Source organism: Lissotriton vulgaris, chromosome 4_1 (assembly GCF_964263255.1).
Source record: "Lissotriton vulgaris chromosome 4_1, aLisVul1.2, whole genome shotgun sequence".
Classification (NCBI taxonomy): Eukaryota; Metazoa; Chordata; class Amphibia; order Caudata; family Salamandridae; genus Lissotriton; species Lissotriton vulgaris.
The window spans coordinates 495,687,464-495,710,399 of NC_141691.1; positions in this window are offsets into that span (position 1 = coordinate 495,687,464).

Genomic DNA, 22,936 nt, shown 5'->3' on the forward strand with positions numbered 1-22,936 from the left:
CCTATATGCAATGGAACACTTGACCTGCTTTCTGTTTTGTATATTGCATTGCGATGTTGCACGATGTACTCTCTGCCTTAATTTTTCTCAATAAAGGTATTTGGAAAAAAAAAAATTAGACAGTAATAAAAACATATATATATATATATATATATATATATATATATATATATATATATATATATATATATATATATATATATATATATATATATATATATATATATATATATATGTGATTATTATAATAAATCAGTGCCTAAAAATGAATCTGACCTTGTGTAATGTAATCTGGTGTCAATATAGTGCGATACAATAGCCATTTGGCCAGGTTTGCTCTATAAAATAACTGAAAACATACAGTTAACATTTTAGTTTGCACAGCCTTACAGTGTGCCGTACCGGGCGCAGGAAGCTGCCTTGGATGGAGCCCAAAACTGTATCGTAGACAACAGGGAACGTGGGACTGGTAAAGTTTCTCTGGGTTTTAGGGCTAGCTGGCATGTTTGGCCTTCGCGTGAGCCAGAGACAACTGGTTGTGAGCAAATGGTCATGGGGCAAGGGGCAGCCCCACATCTATCACAGGGATGGATGAGTTTGTTATTCACTGGAACTAAAAGATGACTCACTGTGATGTTCTTCTTGTGATGGGTGACACCAGGCTTTGGAGCGCATCAGGATTAGTATCACATCGCTTGGTTTTCCATTTGTGGTGACTGGTCATATGCTTGGGATATAAAGTTAGAAGAACCTTTGGGCTGACGGAGCTGTTTGTCAGTATGATGATGCTGCGTTGAAGATAATACAGCCTAGTTTATTGCAGTGACATGACTGTTGAGAGATGCTGGTTCATTATATAATGAGGAAATGAGATGTTTAACTTTTGAGTCATACAGTATACTACTGTTTGGAATTTTAGAAGTGCTCTGGCCCAGGGCACAGCAGGGGCAGTGGTTCTGGGGCACAGTGGCTTCAGGAGCTCATTGCACTGTGATAATTGCTAAATATTACTACCCCAGAAGCAGTCAAGTGGGCAATTTTCTTTGCTTGCTCCATGGTCCAATGCATCCTTGCTACGCTACTGGTCTGGCTACAGTCGAACAAGCACTGGTAAAGCCAATAGGTCTCGGGGATCTAAGATTTTTAGGTATTGGCAATGTTAATGCATTTGTGTATATCAATAAAAACAGCCCCAGAGCCATACACAAATGCATTTACATTGCCAACACCTGTATGCATTTACATTGCCAACACCTATAGTTCTTGGATTGCTGAGACCTTGTGGCTTTGCCAATACCTGTTTACAGTTTGTGAGCCAATTTTATGGCCAGGTGGGCTGGCTTTTACTTTAGATTTCCCTGATATTGTCAAACAAATTGCCAGCAGCAAACACAAATGCATGCATTCTCCCATACCTTGTAAAAAAACCATTTAGGCCACTATTTTGTCTGTCTAGTTTGCTAACAGGGGCCACTTTCATTTTGGTGCCTGTGCCTATGTTTTGTCCTTGTCCAATCCTGTGTTTAAGTACACACTAGTTGCAAACACATACTTCCATTACATTATTCTGCTCTTCTATTTGTTATATGTGGTATTTCCTGACATACATTTTGAACAAATTATCATAAAAAGAAATTCTCAGCTAATGCTCTTCCTAGGGATAAAGCAGTAAGAAGGAAAGTCACTCTTTAAAAGAGGCTTTCCCTAGCAAATTTAAATGGAAAAAGTGCCTTATATTGAGTAACCTGCCGACCTTAGCGCCTTGAGACACTCTGGGTGAGTAGTGCGCTATATAAATGCTTTGATTGATTGATTGATTGACCTTGTGTTGTTTTTTCCTCACACATTCCTTCTGTCTTGATAAAATCTATGACATCTTTTCTTGGTCTTCCTAAAGGCATCTGTCCTGTCTTCCATTTGGCAAGTATTCTTTACATCTGGTACCAACTGAGCCCTCCACCCCCAAATGATAGAAATGCAGTAAGCACTAGCTAGTATATGGAACATAACTTGTTAAAACAAGTGAAATACTTTTTAAAGTTCATGGAAATGAACTGGTTTCATATTTGTATGTGCATATTTACACACCATCACTACTGAAGGAACTTCAAGGCCCACAAACCTCGTTTTCAGCTCAGAGAAGGGTGAGAAGGAGGCAGGCCTCTATCTGGTGACGCTCGCTATATAGCAGTTGTAGAAAATTTGATTACTGGTTGATGGGAGTGAAAACTTACTCAAGCAGCAAGCCTAATTTCTGTCAGGGTGAAGTTACAAGCAACCTCCATCCTATGCAGAGCTGCGAGGAGATGCAACTGTTCTGACCACAGGACTATAGATGGGGTATCAGAGCACCCTCAGGCCCACTTCCAATGGTCCTCGAACTGTGGTGGCACCACTTTGATGGGAAAGACTCACAGCAGGTAGAATCCAAGTGCTTGTTCATGGTGTTTGGAACCTTTTCTGTCCTTGAGGCTCTGATCAGGAAGCCAGCCTACTAGCCCTTGCAATCACTCTGGTGGTCCTGTCTTTGAGATGCAGGTCCAGTACCCATCACCCAGGCAACAGGGCAGCAGGTAGAATAGCGGGGCAGCAGGATAGCAGTCCTTCTGGCAGCAGACCAGTACAGAAGCCCGTTTGAGTTTTCCCCTGCTGAAGAGGTGTTCTGCAGATTTGGGTCTTGGGGTCCAAAACCTATACTTGGTACCAGCTTTAAAGCAGGAGAGGTTTCTAAAGGCTTACACCACCTAAGGTAACTTTAGAATGCTCCCTCCCTCCCTCCCCTGGCCCCAGTTTGTCTGGGATACAAAAGACTAGGGTGAAACTCTTTGTGTGTGGGCTGAGGCAGAGTCTTTGTGATGTGCAATTGTCCTCCCCCTCATCAAGCCGGGGATGGCCCATTCTGCAAACACCTATTTCCCTTTTGTCTCACAGTCTGGAAGTAATACACAAAAGACCAACTGATAGCCACACCTAGTCATGTGACCCAGGATTTAGGCTTCAAGCACCAAATGGGTGGGACGTGGAAATTTCAACTTTCTAAAATTGACATTTCCAGAATTGTGACTTAAAATAAGACTTCACCATTAAAAAGGGTTTTGAATTACAATTATTTCGAAACCAAACTTACCATTACTACCTGTTCCCAATTGAAAGTTATCACTTATTAAATCTGGTGAGGTAACATAATGTTAAACTATGGGAGAGGTAGGCTTTGATGAGTAAAATATGTAGTTTTTCACTGCCAGAATCTTAAAAGTATGTGTCCCACTTTTTAAATACGCTGCTCCCTCCCCTCTGGGCTGTTTAGGGCCTACTCTAGACGTGACTTACATATGTAAAAAATGAAGATTTAGGCCTGGAAAAAGGTTTATTTTGCCAGATCGAAACAACAGTTTAAACCTGCACACACAGGCTGCAGTGGCAGGCCTGATGCATGTTCAGGAGGCTATTTAAGTGAGTGACGCAATCACTGCTGCGTGCCAACTGGTAGCTGTTAATTTATAGGCCCTGGGTAAATGTAGTACCACTTTATTAGGGTATTACAGGTAAATTTAATGTGCCAATTGGGTGTAAAGCAGTGTTACCATTTGTACGGAGTAAGCACTCATGCTTTATCACTGGTCAGCAGTGGTAAAATGCACAGATTCCTAGGACCAACAGATTCAGAATCAGCATAAATGGAGGTCTAAGGCAAAATGTTTGTGGGTAGACCACCCTGTGGCTGACCGGTCTAACATGTCTCCCCAGCTGAAAGTACGGAGAACAACCCAGCCTCCTTGGAGTTCTCATAAGTAAGGTGGAAGAAACTGGTGAGACCATCAGCACTGTCATGGTCTGACCATGGATTGTGTTCTACCGTGAAGTCCATTTCCTGTAGGGAGATGGGCCACTTCAACATTTTGGGATTTTCATCCCTCATTTGGATGAGCCATATGAGGGGCCTGTGGTCTGTCTGAACCTGGAAGTAAGTCCCAAACAGGTATGGTCTCAGCATTTTCAGCGCCCATCCCACAAAAAAGGCCTCCTTCGCAATAGTCCCCCAACTATGTTCCTGGCAGAGTAACCTCCTGCTAATGAAGCTGCTGGTTGGTTTTGGCCCTCCTCATTTAACTGTGCCAAGACAGCCTCTACACCATGCTCTGAAATGTCCGTCATTGCAAAGGAGCCTTGAGAAAAGGTGCTGTACACATGGTCTCCTTGAGAGTGTCAAAGGCCTTCTGACCATATTACCTTTTTGGGTTGCTCTAGGAAGTCCTCTTCGTTAATGAGGCAACAATGGTGCCATATTAATTAGCAAACCCCCTCTAATATTTAGTGAGGCCTAGGAGGGCCCTCACCTCTGCCTCAGTGTTGGGGGGTTGTCAGACAAGGATAGTCTTATTCTTGGCCTGGAGGGGCTGCACCTTAACCTCACCCACCATGTGTCCAGATACACCGAGGTTTGTGTTCCTCTCGCACCAGTAGCCCTGTGACCTCAGACCTCTCAAAGTGTGGTCACACTTACAAGCTGTGTTGAGGAGCAAAGTAAGCACAGTAGATCAGATTTTTTAATTTCTTTCATTTATTACAAATAGTTAAGCTACAATGGGTGCACCAGTTTATCTGCTTTGTCGACCTTCTGTGAGAATTTGGTATGATCCCTGGATTGAAACAATGGGTAGTTTTTCAGAGACATGGGTATTCCCAATAGTATTTTGAATGTAATCATCCCACCCAATACCAAGAACTAAGCACAGGTTAGGTGGGGGAAGGATGGTTAACTATCTGACTGTATTTCAGGTGACAAAGGTGTTAGACAAGAGTTTGTGTTAGCACCAACCTTGTTGTAGAAATAAACTGCTAAATGCGCTGGATGTAAAATCATTTTTTTTTTTTTGCTGAGGGTATTCTGCTTAGTTATATCCATAACACCAATGGGTCTTCAATCTTTGTTAGACAAATTTAAGGCTATTACAATGTTCAGAGGTTACAGTTTGTAAGAAATTGGGTTACTTGTGAGGAAGGTGAAACCAATCTCATTCAGCAATCACAATTCTCTGTTAGAGCGCAATCACAAGCAACCCCAAATTAACCTATGCGTAGCCCTCAGGCCTCTTGACACAAAAGCGCTCAGGCAAAACTTAGAGACAATGTGTAAAGCATTTATGCAGCACTTCGGACACCAATAAAGAGAAATACAACACAAAAAAATCCCACACCAACTTAGAAAACATGAGTAAACTTTAATAAATAATCTAAGAACAAAAGGACAAAAATCCTATCAGTAGAACTGGAGATATGCAATTATAAATTATTGAGGGAAAATAGCACCAACAAGCACAAAGCACCAAAATATGATTATCTGGTCACATCAAAACGGAACAAAATCACAAGTTCAACCAACCCCAATGGAGAGTGGACCAGCTATGGGGCCCCAATGAGGCCTGCTTAATGAGTGTGCCTTAAATCCTGGTTGTCGAGGATGCGTTGTGCAATTAAAGCAATGTGAGGTCCTGGATGGCGATGCGTCTCATAGCGTTGATTCTGATGAGGTGCGACGTTCTGATGCAAGTTCTGGCACTGTCCTTGAGGAAACCATTAACGAGGGACTTGTGAAGTGAAGTCATGAGTCAAGGATGTGTTGCCAAAAGGTTGGTTCCAAAAAAGCTGTGGGGCTTGTGATGGGGAAACCTGTGTCGGTATAGAGAATGCTGTCAATGAGGGGCTTGTAATGGGAGGACCGGCATTGAAGATGTGTCATGCACAGCTCCGATGCAGAGTATTTGGGTGGTGATGCACTGCGATGCATCAGTTCTGTTGGGACCACAACTGGGCTGGCCGGGTGCCATCAGGCCCACTTCCAAGGGTTCAGGATTAGGGTAGCACCACATGGGAGGTCAAGGCTTACAGATGGCAGAGTCCAGGTGCAGGGTTCAAGGTGATTGGAGCCTTATGTACATGTGACTCTGGTCAGGAAGCCATCCAACTAGCCCTTGGAGTCCCTCTGGTGGTCCTGGGTTCAAGAAGCAGACCCAGTTCTTCATTAAGGCAGCAGGGCAGCAGAGTGACAGTCCTTCTTGCAGAGCAGAACAGCAGTCCTTCTTCTGAGTTTCTTCACAGGTCCAGATGAATTTCTGCTGGCCTTGGGACTCTGCACACACACCACTGCTAACCAGTGCCATAGGGCTTGTGCTCTTTCCCAAAAATATTGTAACTGTGGCTTATACCCAATTGGCATATATATTTTGCTTGTAAGTCCCTAGTAATGTGACACTACATGTGCCCATGGGGCACAGGGTCAGAGCTGATTTGCATATCACCATTGTCTAACCCAGGGTGGTGTGTAGTGCAAAAAAACGATGGATTTGGGCCCAGATCTTTGGACTGGGTTGAATGTGTGACATTGATCCACATTCGGTCCATCACCTGTTTTGTTTGCAAATTCGCCATAAGTGCGCTGGGGATGCTCAGACGTGGGTCCCAGGCACTCCACACCACTGGAGTCAAGCTAGCCGGGCTGATGAGAGGTGTTACCTCGAAACCGGTCCGGTCCTCGGATGCTTGATTCCGTTCTGGGAAGGACATGGCTTTTGTAGTTTGGACTGGACTGTTCCCATGGGGCACAGGGTCAGAGCTGATTTGCATATCGCCATTGTCTAACCCAGGGTGGTGTGGAGTGCAAAAAAACGATGGATTTGGGCCCAGATCTTTGGACTGGGTTGAATGTGTGACATTGATCCACATTCGGTCCATCACCTGTTTTGTTTGCAAATTCGCCATAAGTGCGCTGGGGATGCTCAGACGTGGGTCCCAGGCACTCCACACCACTGGAGTCAAGCTAGCCGGGCTGATGAGAGGTGTTACCTCGAAACCGGTCCGGTCCTCGGATGCTTGATTCCGTTCTGGGAAGGACATGGCTTTTGTAGTTCGGACTGGACTGTTCCCATGGGGCACAGGGTCAGAGCTGATTTACATATCGCCATTGTCTAACCCAGGGTGGTGTGGAGTGCAAAAAAACGATGGATTTGGGCCCAGATCTTTGGACTGGGTTGAATGTGTGACATTGATCCACATTCGGTCCATCACCTGTTTTGACTACATGTGCCCAGGGCATGTATAGCACGTTCCTGACCCCCAAGTGATCACTCTCAAGTCTTGGTTCTGTGGTGTGGTTCATGGGCTCTTTAAATTAAGCTTTTGGGCTCTTCGCGGCCACTAACGTGCCTGTTCACATGAAGACCATTCCGCTTGCACTGAAATCAGCGTGAGCCACCAGTCCATCTCTTTGCACAGCAGCATGGACAGACCGAGGGAGACCGCCAATGCAAAGCTTTAGCTCACCTGTCCACGACACACAGCTTGCACTTCATGCCATGTGGACAACCGTCTGTGACGCTTTCCTTGCTCCCCAGTTGGTGCTGTGTAGTAACTTCAATTCCTTGGGCGTCCTTCAGGCTGCTGACCAGGGGTGTTTCTCTTATATAGATGCAGGGCCTCTGCCCTCTTTATTATTCCCCCAAAAGTGCTTTTTATTTTCCATAGTATTACTGACAGTATTTAAAAAGCAAAGATAAATGAAGGGCAGCGCTTTAAAAGCACTCACCTCAGTTGCATTCGCCTCCTGTTCTTGACCTTGTCTTGCATTTGCAGGCTGCCAGGCTGATGAGCTCACAGCCCTGAAGCCTGCGAGGTCATCAGCTTGGCAAAATCATTGCCTCCCGGGCTTCCCTCCTACCCCTGATGACGTTAGTGAAAAGTTAGCCGCTGGGCGCATTAGGCATAATACGTGCAGCACCAGGAGCTGCACGTCCAGGAGCTGGAGCCCAGCTACCCCACCCTTTCCCAGCTTGTCACAGGGTGGGTTCTGCAACCTCAATGACCGCACCTCAACCAGACTTTGCCGGTTCCAGGATATTGAGCATCTGTGCTCAAGAGGAGGGTTAGCTTGCTAAAGTATAATTCCCTCTGAAAAGTGTGCAGGTCTCTTTAGGATGACTGAGATGAAAAGTAAGTTAACAATAATAAGACAGTTCAATCTCTGAAAAGCCCATTTGGCCCCACAATAAGGACTAGGTATTGATAGTTGAAGTTAAATGGTTTATTGCAAATGAATGATCTAACCAATATATACGAATATGAAAAGAATATTAAAAAGATATAGGATTACAGTTGATAAACTAAGGGGCATATTATTAAGAATGGCGTTAAAAATTATCACCGGTTTAGTGGCAGAAAACTGCTGCTGAAGCGGCAATAAAGGGCTTGATAATATGCCCTGGGGAATTCCAATAGAAGCCCATGTTCTGGTGTGAACATGGGCTTCTATTGGAATTCTCCAGGGCATATTATCAAGCCCATTATCACCGCTTTAGCTGCAGTTTTCTGCCGCTAAACCGGCGATAATTTTAACGCCTTTCTTGATAATAGGCCCCTAAAATCTCACAAATGGCTTAGTCTCAGACGAATAAGGTATGAAATAATCACAGCCATGACAATACAGAAAACAAGAAATAAAAATACGCATTCCATAACAAACCTCTAATATCCCCTCCTAAACATGACTAAACTCTAGAGTCATTTAATCAAGGTTCTAAGCTTAGAATAAGGGTGGTTTCTAGAGTGGGTTTTCCAGGTAATTTGGAAATGCGAGAAGGTGTCAGCATTGTAAAGACTCCAGTAGAAGTCTTCCAGATTGGGAATGTGATCAGCAGAACGCTTTATAATTGCAGAAATAAGGAAAGCAGAGAGGCCTGTAGCCCTCAAAGTCCAAGGAAATCTTTCTTAATTCCTGACAGTGTGAATATTAATTAAAACAAACAGAGACTTTAGAAACAGTCATATCTCTTCCCACCCCTCCAGGAACCAATCGGTTCAAACTTCACAATGGTCAATTGCAACATCACCAGGCTTTCCCATCCCACTGAACTTGGACAGTAGCAGTAACCTTTAGCATCCCTTCGTTCCTGATACATGATTAATTAGAGGCTGGTATAACTTTATTGCATGATTAATTAAAACCTTTGCAAACAAGTGAAATATTAATTGGCAAGATACAGCTTCTCCTTAAAAAAATGTTAAAAGATTACAAATATGGTGTCGTTCGTTAAAATTGCAAAGGAGTAAAAATGTATAGGTAAAATAGTTCTTCTTAGTAAAAAAGATAAGTCAGCATAGGGCTTGTTCTCATTGGCGCATCCACACCAAGAAATTATATTTGTGGAGAGAACGAGACAGTGAGCTCACAGCCAGGCCATACTAACTGCTGGGAGCTTAGCAGCCAGGGAGGTATTCATAGGACTTAATCAAAGAGCTAGTAGAGACTGTTGTTGACCTTGGCACAAAGGTACGATAGCCATAGGACAAAGGCTGATCACTTGGGGGTCTTCCCGACTTAGTTTAGCGTTCGCTTCCCTCATAAACCGAACAAGGCTGCAGGAAAGACGGATGTTGCTGCCCTCAAAACAGGCCTTTACCGCTTCCCTACAGGATCGAACCTGACTTGCAATCAGGAGCTGTTTGAGAAACTGTCTCCTTTCCGCTCTCAAGCCGTTGCAGATGCATAGTAGATGTATTATATCTTCGTTTAAATTTCCACACAGTCTGCAGCAGTTGGTAGAGGTTGCGCGTTTCCATGGAGGAAGGTGGGGCTTTGCTGGTAGGATTCCCAACCTCAGATGAAGGAACCGTTCTTTTGTTGATCTTGCGAAACCTGTTCCTAAGTATGGTTGGGGCTTTGTTGACACATAGCTCTGAATTACGAACCAGCCGTGGGATCTCCTACTAAGGGCAGCTTTGTCTTCTGCGAGAGATGCGATCTTTACTGATTTATTTACCAGGACCTTAAAACTTTTCTGGGATGGGCATAAGTCCCATAGGTCCTGTAAAGCTAACAGCTTGATTTCTGATTGGAGGAAGGTCTTCGCTGGGCTTTCATTTCTCTTGGAGATTTCCAACCACAGGTATGAGTTCAATGTGCCCGGCGCGGCCCCCTTTATTTTGAACCAGCAATTGACGTAGGCCCCTTTCCGCGAGATTTCCTGCTTTAGCAGTCCAAATTCTAATCTTATTTGCGCTGGTGAGGTAATTGATTAATTAGAGGCTTCATCTGCTCCTTAGGTCTTCACAGTCTTGCCAAGATTTCTGTTCACAGGCCTGTCTATCAAGAAACTAATGCAGACAACAATACTCCTTTTCTCTAGCTAATAAAACCTTGAGAATACACCTGCAAAGGAAAAGAACTGAGAGACCCCAATACATTTCAAAATTAAGGCCTTTAGTCAGGCTGACTTGAACTAAGCATTTAATGAGCACTTCAATTTGGTGGTTATACATACACACATGTAACTGCCAATCAACTGCAAAACGTGAATAAAGTAATACTTGCTCCTAAACAAATATAACTTGAAGTGTAAATGTAAAACATGTGTAAAGAATAATGATTCATGTTATGTTGAACATAAGTTCAATTGTTTATTAATCTCAAATTTGTACAGTCAATAATGCATTTAAATGTGTCACACACGTTAATACACACAACAAATTTAATGTCAGGTGCTCATATATAATTGCTCTTCCGCTACGTATAAGGGTGGAGCCTAAATTACTCTGCTCCACCTCTTGTGTTTCTACCAATGGTGGGGGGCAGTAACAGGTTTTTCTGGGCCAGACTGCCAGTAGGGATGCTGTTTCAATAATGCTTGCTGATCTAAATGGGCGGGAAGGAGAGGCATGGCAGAGGGGAGGGTGGTCAGCCGCGGCTCAAACATGAAGCACGGCATCCATGAAACAGGTGTTGTGCTGTAAAAAATAAAGGGCCTGATGTAGGTAAACTCCAATTTACCACTTCTTAAATACCGAACCATACCGATTCGGTATTTAAGAAATGGTAAATTGGAGGGGGGAGATGTGGGTATTTCAGAATCGGTAAATACCGAATCTGTAAGATTCGGTATTTATCGATTCTGTAAATACCGAATCGGTATCCCCCATTGATTCCTATGGGCCTTGAAGCCCATAGGAATCAATGTGCATTACCGAATCGGTATTTACCAATTCGGTAATTACCGATTTCTGCAAGGGTGCAGGGGGTGTCACTTTGATACCCTCTAGCACCCCCAATACTGGCTTGTGTGCCATGTGGCACACAGACATGCCCTAAGGACATGTCTGTCTGTCACATGGCATAGGTGTGCATGCACACATGTGCATGCACACCTGGATTCGGTATTTTAACACCCAATTGGATTAGGTGTTAAAATACCGAATCTGAAGGGCCTGTGGGACTGAAAGTAGTCCCACCTACATCCCGAATTTTAAAAATCGGTAAACTTACCGATTCGGTATTTTTCCGATTCGGTAATTTTACCGAATTGGTAAAATACCGAATCAGACAAAAAAAGGTCCCCTACATCTCAAAAGGCCAAATACTGGTCGGAAACGGCCGAATTCGGCCGTTTCCGACCGGTATTGGCCACCTACATCGGGCCCAAAATGCTGAGCTGCATGACAGGGGAACTCCAGGACGTTTCCATGCAATGATGACCCTGTGCGACTGAAAAAAGAAGCTCGGCATCTGTGAAGCGGCCGCAGTGCTGAAAAATAAAAACAGTTTTCTAGAATAACATACTGAATTTTTGACTCCTGGGACTAAAGCGTTATCCATTCAAAGATGGCACTGTAACTATACAATGGGATCTAGTAGACATGTTCCAGTTGATACTTTTCACAACTGTCCTGGTGTTTGTCATCCCCTCCTACCTTGACCTTACCATAACATTTGATGCTCTGCACACATACTGCCCAGGTTTTCTGAGCGAGATGCGGTGTGGATGGCCTTGTTCAAGTCAATCCAAACGTCACAGTTCCAGCGAGGTAGACCTAAGGATAGCAATAGAGATGGGACATTATGCCTGACCGTACCAACGCTACCAAAGAGATATAGCTTTAAGATGCATTCACATGATGGTCTGCCTACACTATGTATATTAGAATATTTGATATGTATGAGGTTTTGCGGACTTTGTTACACGTGTGAGCGATGGGGCGGGTGGGGGAGCATGATGAATGCATAACATGCAAAAAATAAGAAAGTCCTGTGGCATCCAAAGCCGCTGCCTTGCTTAGGAAGGAGGAGTGTGAGGTGCTAAAATGCCACATGCCTCAATTGCAAGAACATTTCAAAGAAAACAAACAGCGTGACAAGATGTATGCAGGTGAACAAAAGATAAAGCGTGGCACATGTGCAGCATACAGAATGCTGAGCACGAGAAACATACTAAAACAAGCAGCAACAGGTGGGTGGTGGTAGGTGGAAATGGCACAAGCGGACGCCAAAGGTGAACAGCACTGCACCAAGAAGGAAACAATTAGAAAAAAGAATTCCCCCATACAACAGATAGGCATTCAAAGCATTAGGAAATTGTACTTGTCTGATGCTTCTTACCTAAGAATGGACGTGAGGTATTGGTTGCATGAACCAGGTTGGAGGCAGCAAAGAGGGGCAACAATGAAGTCAACCTATGGTAAGCAGCAGGCAGGATTAAAGGCCTTTTACTGAATACAGCAGGTCTTGCAGACAGCGCATGCACACTACTTAAGATCCACCTAATTAATGTAAGTTAAAATAATTGAGAAATGCTCTTTTACTTTGTGAATGCTCTGATGGTTAATGTAAGCATTGCTGATTTTTGTATGTATAACCGGAGACAATAGTAAGCACTGAGAAAATGTCTTAATGTTTCTATTGTAAACAAAGAAAGGTACGCAGTTCCCCAGTGGGGAAGGGTGGAAGGTGGGGGAGGGGAATTAATTAAAAAGTGGGTGAAGGCACACCTAAGGGGGATACTCCATTTTGGAACTAAAACCCTCACAAACCCAGCAAGCTAGGTGTCATGCTTCATCATATGGGTTTGCTCCTCGTCGGGTCGGCGGTGCAATACCTGACGGGCACCGATAAAGGGGCTCTTTGAAGGAGATCTTTTGTTCCTGCCATGTGGTGTTGTGGGTGTGAGGGCCCTAGGGAAAAGTGTAGATGTGGATGGGTGGTGTATTAAAAAAGGTTAGATAGTCCAATGGGAAAGTTTAATAACGTGGTAATCTACCTTGTTAAAAAATGTGAAGAGAGGCTGCTCGCTGGCACAATGATTCAGGGGAGCAATGCTCCACTCTGCGTTGTTGGTCAACATGTTTCATGCTAAGTGTTCAATGAGATACAGTGTATTTCATCAGGACCTAAAAAGTAGCTATTTACACGCTGTGGTATAGGGAAATTATTCTACCTACCACTGGACTCAAAGGCGGACAATTAGTCCCGCTGCAACCTACACAGGGATGACAAAAAAAGGAAGATAGGTAGCAGTGAGTAACGTCATTAAACCAGGCCGAACTGGCAATGGTTCGTCTAACTAGTGCAAGTACGTGAAAGCTATTAACTAGCACTAGCCAAGGTCAAGAGGGGGTTTCTATTGTAATATGCACAGTTTAAAATAGACTGCTGCAAAATGTGCAAAAAGAAATAATTGGATAAGGTAAAATTAGAGCTTTCAAAATATGTATTTTAGAAACTCACAATCACACCATACCTAGTGCTAGGGCAAACCTTTTTTCCATTAGAAAAGAAGCACTTCAGAACTCAGCTGCTAACACCCTGCCTCTCTAGAATAATACATTCAGAGGTGTAGCAAGGTTGACATTATCCGTTCAGGAGTGTGTTGTTTTATTTAAAAAAGTATAGGAACTGTCTTTTTGTGAATCAATAGCTCCCTCCCGCTTTAGCCTCTAGTATTTCGCTACATCTCTCTGTAGAAGCAAATAGAGGAACACTACAACACATGAAATGCACTATAATGTTCTCTTAGTATGATTTTTCCTATATCTTATTTCTATGGCTATACTGATGAGCCTAAAAACATCTCATAAATTAAACTCTTGGTCCTAAACCTATTTGGCTTATTTTCTTCTGTTAATTAAAACTGAATTTATGCTGCACCAATGTCACTGGGTCTATGAGAAATTTCAATTTTGCTGCATTATTTCTAGAATTTCGCTTGTGCAAAATTCCTGAAATGATACCATGTTGCCAAATTATGTTGCATTCATGGCAAAAGTTATTGCATGGGAACAATTCAAACAACCAGAATGCAATTTGCTGTTGATTGGGGCTCTTCTGTTTTTAGAGATTCCTTGTTTGGAATGAAATGGGTCATTGCATCCAAAATGAATGAAAATGCAGGATTTGCATTTCGCTTAATTATTCGAAATTTCATTAAATTTTCTTAGATTTATACGTAATTATATAAAAGCAGCACTTAACCATTACCAGATCAGTCATCTCATGTCAAGACACAAACATAGTATATTTCCTATAAGGACTAGCCTATCTATTCAAAAAGGCTGCGGCCTGCACACACATCTTTAAACTTTTTGTACATTTAAAATGTTGTTCTCTCTAATTAATCGAAATTTGGGGCCATATGTATCATGGTTCCGTTTTGCGATTCCTAAATAGCGATTTTTAAGGAATCGCTATTTAGGAATCGCAAAATGGTATGTATGAAAAAATTCGCTTTTTTATAGCGATTCCTTAATCTTCTTTAATTGCAAATTTGCATTTTGCGAATTCGCAATTAAGGAATAATTTCCAATGCATTCCTATGGGCCAGGAGGCCCATAGCAATGATTGCGAAATAATTCTCAAATTGCGAACTCGCAATTTGCTAATCGCAATTTGAGAATTATTGCAAGGGTGCAGGGGTGTCTCAAGGACACCCTGCTGCACCCCTGTAAATTACATGTGTGTGCATATGGCGCACATATATGCCCAATGGGCATGTATGTGCATCATATGCCACCCTCACAAATGCACAATTGTGCATATTTACAAGAAATCGCAAATTACCACCAACTACAAGTTGGTGGTAATTTGCGATTTCTAAACCTGAAATCGCAAATCTAAAAAGCTTCATACATAGCATTTAAGGAATCGCAAAGTGGCGATTCCTTATTTTGCTAATGTTTCTTACATTTCAAAATGGGTAAAAAGGCCGTTTGCGATTCGCTAAGGCCGAAATTCTGCGAATTTCGGCCTTAACAAATCGCAAAAGGCTTGATACATATGGCCCTTGGTGATTTAAATTTATGAACCACCACTTTCAAACTTCACCAGCCACCCCTGTTGCCGACAGCCCTTTCTAAATGCTTCCTACAAATGTCTTAAAGCCTGCCAACTGGTTACCATTTGTTGGTTCTAGCTCGGTTCATGTACCAGGTTCTTCTTGCATCTCCACCTGTGCTAATCAGACCTCTATGGTGTAGTTCTCGTTCGGCAAACTCTATTTGAGCCCCCACACATCCCACCAATGAATTATCAGGAGTGACAGTACGGAGGAAGCTGTTCACAACCCCATGGTGAAGGACGTGGCAGCCATCCAACTCTCTTCACCCCAGTATGGATTACTAAAACAATTATGGGGCATATTATCAAGGGGGTTTATCTCCGCTTTTTTGGCTTTAAAAGCCAAGAAAGCAGAGATAAAATGATCTCCCTATTACCTAGCTGTCGCTAACACCAGTTAGCGACAGCTAGTAGGAGATAGCGACCATCTTGGGCCCCGCTTTGCATGTCAGTGAAATTTATCACTAATGACATGCAAAGTGGGCGTGCCAAGATGTTAGCGACTGGAAACAGTCGCTAACATCGCTATCATCTATTACTAACTTTTGGAGATATTCGCGCTAAGCGCGAATATCTGCGAAAGCTAACACCTGCCCCTGAGCAGTTCTTAGCCATGTTATCCAATGGTATTTGGATAACATGGCTAAGAGCATTAGCTCTGTAATGCATGAATATCGCTGACTTTTCAGCGCTATTCATGCATTTTGGCCGATTTTTATCGCTTAGGAGATAAACCTTGATAATAGCAAGGTTCCTAAGCGATAAAAATCGCCGCAGCTCGGCGATAAAAATATCGCCGCTAAACCAACATAGCGATAATTATCGCTAGTTGTTGGTAATATGCCCCTACATTTCTTTGCGTGTTAGGAAATGGTGCATGCACATGGCAAAGATTCTGCCACTCTGTTACTCTTTTCGAGAACGTTGATTCTTGAGCTTGCTTCCCATGATGTTTACACATATGTGTGAGGCAAGGAAGGTTGGATTTATTTCCTGTTTTATAGATACACAAGACCATTCACCAGTGAAAATCAGATTTCCATGAGACATGCGCCTGGTCTCGGGTCTCAGAAAGTTGTCTGGAAAATGAACATGAACTAGTCCAGTGAAGTTAGAACGTGGTCAGACATGCTTTTGCAGTGTTTCACACTAACCTCTGCATATTATTTGCATATAATGTTTGGCAATGTATGGTTGCTAGATGGTTTACGCAACAAGGCCGCAGAAGTAGTAGAGGGAATGTAATCAACTATTTGTGAATGTCTGTTGGGATATATGTGTATGCATGGAGTGTATATAAATAGACGAAAATCCTAGGCCTGTAACTTTACCATCTTGTTTAATTTCTTTCTTTATAGTGCTCTATGCAGCTCCTGCAGCACATGCCTCTCCTTTACTCCCACATCCACTCAATAATCATACTTGTGCATCACAGATGAAGGGATGACTTAATTTACTAGGTTTGAATCTGTGATTAGCAAGTTGTATAGGACTTCTGAAATGGATGCATTAACCAATGGAACTAAATGTCAATTTGGAGTCGATTACAAAATCTAGAACATCTCTCTGCAAATTCGAACTATTGCTTACTTCCCATTTGTTTTAATCTGCTTCATCCTTTTGCTCCTCTTATATACCATCTCCTTTTCTATTGGGCCAGTTTGGCTCTTTTAGTCTCCGTCTAATCCCAGGTTTTCTTAGGTCATAATCAGCCCCACTTGAAGTATGCAATTATGTGGCTGCAGCCTTTTCAGTATTATTACAGAAAATGCATAATTTGCTGCATAATTTGCAGATTTTAGCAAAAAATTGTTTCATCTCAAACTGATCAAAGTTACTAAAAATGCAGCAACACTGGTTGCTGCACTGTGGAAGACCTTTCGCAAAAGCTGACTGGTCACTTTTCTGTTGCATATTGCTGTAGTTGGGTTTCAAAGTGGTATTAATGAGGAGAAACCTTTGCCCAGAAAGTGTTAACATGTAAAAATGCCAAAATAATGAGGTAATACTAACAGAAAATGTGCCACATTACACTGCATAACTTGCCTTTTCTTGCTGCATAATTTAGTCAACACTGCAGCATAATTTGGTCCTTCTCTGCCTCATACATTCAGTGCCCCTGCTTCTAATTCGGTCATATCTTCACTTCCATAGCTTCTTGTTAGAACTGGGGGTCTCTAGTTGGCTGAGGTAGGTACCACTGTCCAAATAGGGACCCTTGCTTCTAATCAGGGTAAGGAGGAAACACTCTTTAGATAACCTCTGCTCACCCCCTTGGTAGCCTGGCACAAGCAGCCAGGCTTATCCAAAAGCAATGTATAAAGTATCTGTACCAACACTCACAGTAACACAGTGAAAACACCACAAACTGACTCCACAACAGTTTAGAAAAATAAAGGTATTTAATCTAAACTACACAAGACCAAACGACAAAAACCCAACATAAACAGTTCAAGAATATGGTTGCAAAAGAGTTCTTATGGTTGCAATAAAATAATCCACAGTTGCGTGAAAAGTTCACAGTTGCGTCACGTTTTGCCAACAGTACCTTTTAAAAGCGACAAAGTTCCAAAGCAGAAGCTGGTGAGGTGGAAAACAAGCGATGTGTTGCTCCTGAGACCCTGGGGAGGCGATGCGACAACCCCGCTGCAGCAGCAGGCGTATTGCGACGTATCCGGTCTGTATAGGGAGGAAGGCGGACTTTTATGGATTCCGTTGTGTAGGTTCCGTAGGAAGTTTTCTCTTGCAAAGGCACAATGCAATGATCCTTGGAGTTGCGACGATCTCTGGGGCGACGATGCGCGGACCAGCGGTGATCTCTCTCTCTCGCAGCTCCTCGATGCGATGGCTTCTGCGACCACACTCGCAGCGACGTGATGTGGTCAGCAAGCAAGCGGTGCAGCGATCTCACCCAGCGACAACAGGCTCTGCGACAGCACTCGCAGCGATGGTAATCTTCCCACAGCGGTCTGGTGCGTTCCATAAACGAAGAATGCGACGGCTCTGGCAGCGGCCACAGGCGCTGCAACGATCTCGACCTTCATAGCAGCAGGACTTTCCTCGCACTGTCTGGGATCCGCGCCGCAAGCGAGCGATGCGACAAAACTTGCAGAAAGTCTTTAAAAGCTTGGTTTCCAGCTTCCCAACACAGGGACAACTTAAGGAGGCACCACAACTGGCCCAAGCACTCTTGGAAGGACAGAACTCTCTCAGCAGAGTTCAGGGAAGCTGGGGGGGAAGTCCTTTTGTTCCTGAGACTTCTTAACAGGGAGCCAGCTCTTCTCAGGTCCTTGGAGATTCCTTCAAGCAAGGGGACACAGCACCAAAAGCAAAGTCCTTCCCCTCTCTTTGGCAGCAAAGCAACAGCAGGTCAGTCTTCCTTCTTCAGTTTCAGCTTTCTCCTTGGCAGAGGTTTCTTCTTGATTCCAGGATGATCTAATTTTCTGTAGTCAGGGGCCCCGTACTCATACCCCTAAAAGTCTTTGTTCCCTTTGTGCAGGAGGACTCTGAGCCCGGTCTGAACGAGTTCTGGGTTTTCCTTGAGCACTTTGTTTCCTGGCCTCTCCTTTCCTTTCAGATAGAGGGGCAGGGTCGGCAGCCGCCCAGCAGGGGGTGGAGCCAGCATTGTGGAGGGAAAGCAAAGCCCTGGAGAACTTTGTTGACATTGTTCCTTCTCTCTTTTCACAGTGCAAGGGCAGAGACATCAGATGCACCAGAGAGGGTGGAGCCAGCACTGTGGGGGGTGGGCACAGTCCTATTCAGGCCCAGGTGCAATCCCCTCCCACCACTCAAGATGTAGATGTAGTCATTCAGCCTAGGGCTGACACAGCCAACCTCCTGGGGCTCCCCAGCCCCTGTCACTCTCAAACCAGACAGTCAATTCACAAACAGGCCAGGGCACACAGAAAGATCAGACAAGAGAATAGCTACTTTCTAAAAGTGTTGTTCTCAAACACAGAATTGAAAAACCACCTTTCCTAAAATATGTGTTATTAAATTCTGAGTTCAGAGATACCAGACTTTATGTCCTATCTTGCGCCTATGGGAAGATATGCTGGTAGCCACTGTAGCCAGCATTCCCCATGATAGCCTAAGGGCAAGATAGCCTTACTATAGTGAAAAACGAAAATGGCTGTAATTCACTACCAGAGCATGTCACCTGCACCAGAACACACTCTACCTTTCACATACACTGCACCCTGCCCAAGGGGGTACCTTGGGCGTTCCATAGGGGTGACTTGTGCACAGAAAGTGAAGGGTTAGGCCTGGTCAGTGGGGACACTGACCAGGAGGACATGGCAGTTCACAGACTGCAAACAGGCACTGCGGTGGCAGGCCTGAGACACCATTTTAGGGTTACTCATGTGGGTGGAACAATCAGTGCTGCATGCCCACTAGTAGCATTTGTTACCACTAGCCCTGGCACACTTAGTGCACTTTACTAGGGACTTCTTGGTGACACAAATATGCCAATCATGGATAACCAATCACAATAACAATTTACACAGGGAGCACTTGCACTTTGACACAGCAGTGGCAAAGAGCCCAAAACATCTAAACCAGCAAAAACGAAATCCAGCACAGCATCAACCATCAAAAATACAGGAGGTAGAGGCAAAAAGATAGGGGGAAACCACGCCAAAGATGCCAGGTTAAACACTTCTCAACCCCACTGTTATAATCTGCGCCTTCTCTCTACTTCCTCTTTTTTCAGCATCAAAGAATAAGGTAAAAGTAATGCTTCTTGTTTATAGTGCCTGGATGCACAGAATGCTTTTCAGCAGTTTTTTAAGTTAATATCTTACTATTTAGCACTTTCTTCACCTCTTTCTTTTCCTTGGCTGCCGATTTTCAGTGTTTGAGTACCCGGGTAGATATTTAATTTGGTTTTATCACTCTTGTTTCATCTCCTTCTTTTCTCTCGCATTCCTTGTTTGTCTCACCCTTGTATTTATCTTTCTAACTTTCCACACTGTATCTATCAGTTTCTTAATTCCCCTTCCACCCTCCTCCCTCTATTTTAGGTTTCGTTCTCCTTTCATTTACATATTTCCTTCTTACTGTTTGCTTTGTTCTTTTTTATGCTTGTCAATACTCACTTTCAGTCTGTTTTCAGTCTCTTTTCCCCATTTCCATGGCCATTGTGTTGTTATCTCACAAACTGTTGAGATCTGAAAGTAACATGCAGGTGACAGGTATGAAGGGTAGGTAGCTCTTTAGGAGAGAGTTCGCCTCCCCCCATTCAAATCAGAGGCCACCGAAGTCATCTGCGGAGTACCACAAGGATCATCACTCAGTCCCACCCTCTTCAACGTTTACATGAGTCCCCTCGCATCCATCGCGCGACAGCACAACCTCAACATCATCTCCTACGCAGACGACACCCAGCTGATCCTCTCCCTCACCAAAGACCCTCACACCGCCAAAACCAATCTACACGAAGGAATGAAAGAAGTAGCCGAATGGATGAAGAACAGCCGCTTAAAACTAAACTCGGACAAAATGGAAGGCCTCATCTTAGGATCATCCCCCTCTGCCTGGGACGACTCATGGTGGCCACCGGCCCTATGTACAGCACCTATACCTACAGACCACGCACGTAACCTGGGCTTCATCCTAGATTCCTGCCTCTCGATGACCAAACAAGTCAACGCCGTCTCATCCTCATGCTTCAACGTACTTCGCATGCTCAAAAAAATCTTCTGCTGGATCCCCACCGAAACAAGAAAGACTGTCACCCACGCACTGGTCACTTGAGGTTCCGTGACGATTTGAACCCGTGTTTTCAATATTGTCGTTAATGCATAATTTTGGTATCAGTGAACCGCAAATGATCCATTTAGCATATCCTGGTGTTTTCGCTATGCTATGAACAAGAGCACTCCTGTTATGAACACATTTCTGATCTACCCATGGCATCCATCTTAGATCACGGAAGCCATTTTGTGTTTCTTGCCCTCACGTAGACAATGGACACGCAGTGACCCCTTTCACCTAAGGACACGTAAGCTTTAGCCGGAGATTCACCTTACTAGTGACACGTGCACCTTAGAACAGAACACGCCATGGCTGCATGACTCGACAAAAGCTGCCTCCTCTGCCCGAGGCCAGCCCTGCTATACTGGTTCTCGTGTTCGTTGGCCTGATCATGATTAGGCGGCCGAAGCTGGTAGCCTTGCCCATTTACGACCCACAAACATCTCTTATCCTGCTTTTCTATCTTCTGCACCTGGCTCTGCTCCTTTCCTTCTGGGCCTTTATTAGGGGGAGGTAACGAAATTTACGATGATGCGGTCCGGGTCTTGAATGAAAAGCTGACATGGGATTATGATGGAATGGTGGGAACCCCTCGTTCGTAATGTTTTGACATCAGATATTGTAGACGATTCCTGTGCAACGCCAAATATTTATTGTTTAGGACACAAAGGTTTGGGAATGTACTAACATGTAAAGAATTTGCCTGAAGCCCAATTTTTAGTATATAAGGAGCAACCCTTTTTGTACAAATCGAACAGGCTCCTAGATTCTGCCCGTGTGTAGTTTCTGTGACTTCTGTGTCCCTGCAGTAATAAACCTTTGGTCTTTGACGCCACCATCGAGAAGCCCGTGTTTCTGTTTATTTGTGCACTGAGACAGGTAGAACTCCGGGGTCTTCGGGTGTTATCCCTGACACCTCTGGACGGAACCAAAAAGTCCAGAACTCCAATTGGCGCCCAACGTAGGGCGACGTCATTCGGTACCGGTCCAAAAGCCTGAAGAGTTCGAGAAGCTTCGTGTGAAGATTCCTGAGGGAGGCGCCCCACTTCATCGATCCCGGCATATCGCAAAAGTGGCCCGACGTTCTCTTCCACGAGGGTTCCCGTTCAGGACGGCTGCAGTGGTCCGTTGCCTTGACCGTCGCCCTGTCTTGGACCCGAGGTGCAGTCCTTAGTACGGCGAGACAAGACGGGTTTCTCCTTGGTGACGTCTTCAGTGCCTCAGTTAAGTATTAAGTGGTTGCTAGTTAGTTATCTCGTAAGGGTTGTTCCTGTTAGGATAAAATCCTTTTAGTTCTTGGTTTGGTTTGGTTTCGTAAGATTATCACTGGTTGTACTAGTTACGATAATCATTTGGTTTAGTTTGGGTATCGATACATTTGTTCGCTTTGGTAGGCCTGAATTCTTGGTTCGAGTGCGCACCTTTGTTCGTGTTTTTGTTTGTTCTGTGTTCCGGGTTAAAATGGTAAGTCGGAAAAATTGTATGTTGTCGTGTTTTGGCTGCAACAGTGATTCCCGGTTGGAGGACTCATGTCTGGTTCCTCCGATCGGAACTCCTCTTTATGATCTGTATTGTAAGTTTGGAGTGGGTCCTATATCTTATAATGAGGTATGGGTCCGATATACGCAGAAAGACTGTGTCCTTAGTTGGCCACTGCATGGTAGTTTTGAACCCCAAGTTATTGATCATTTAGAAACGAAATTGTTCAAGAAGAAAGCCCGGCCGGCAATGTTTGATTCTCTTCGTTATTGGCGAAAAGAATCTAAACAGAGAGAAATTAAAAAGTTGAAGAAAGAACAGAAAGAGCAAGAGTTGACTTTAGAACAGTCTGCTAAGCAGCTGCAACTCAACGAGTCTGAGAAAGCAATGGAGGTGGCCAACAGAGAGCGTAATTTAGCGATAGACAAGTGCTATCCTGCCTTGCCATCGAGTACAGCTAAGATAGTAGAGGACCCCAAAAATGATCCTCTGTTGTCTTACTTGTTACGGTCACCCCCACTGTATGCACAGGGTGCTACGGCTCCACCT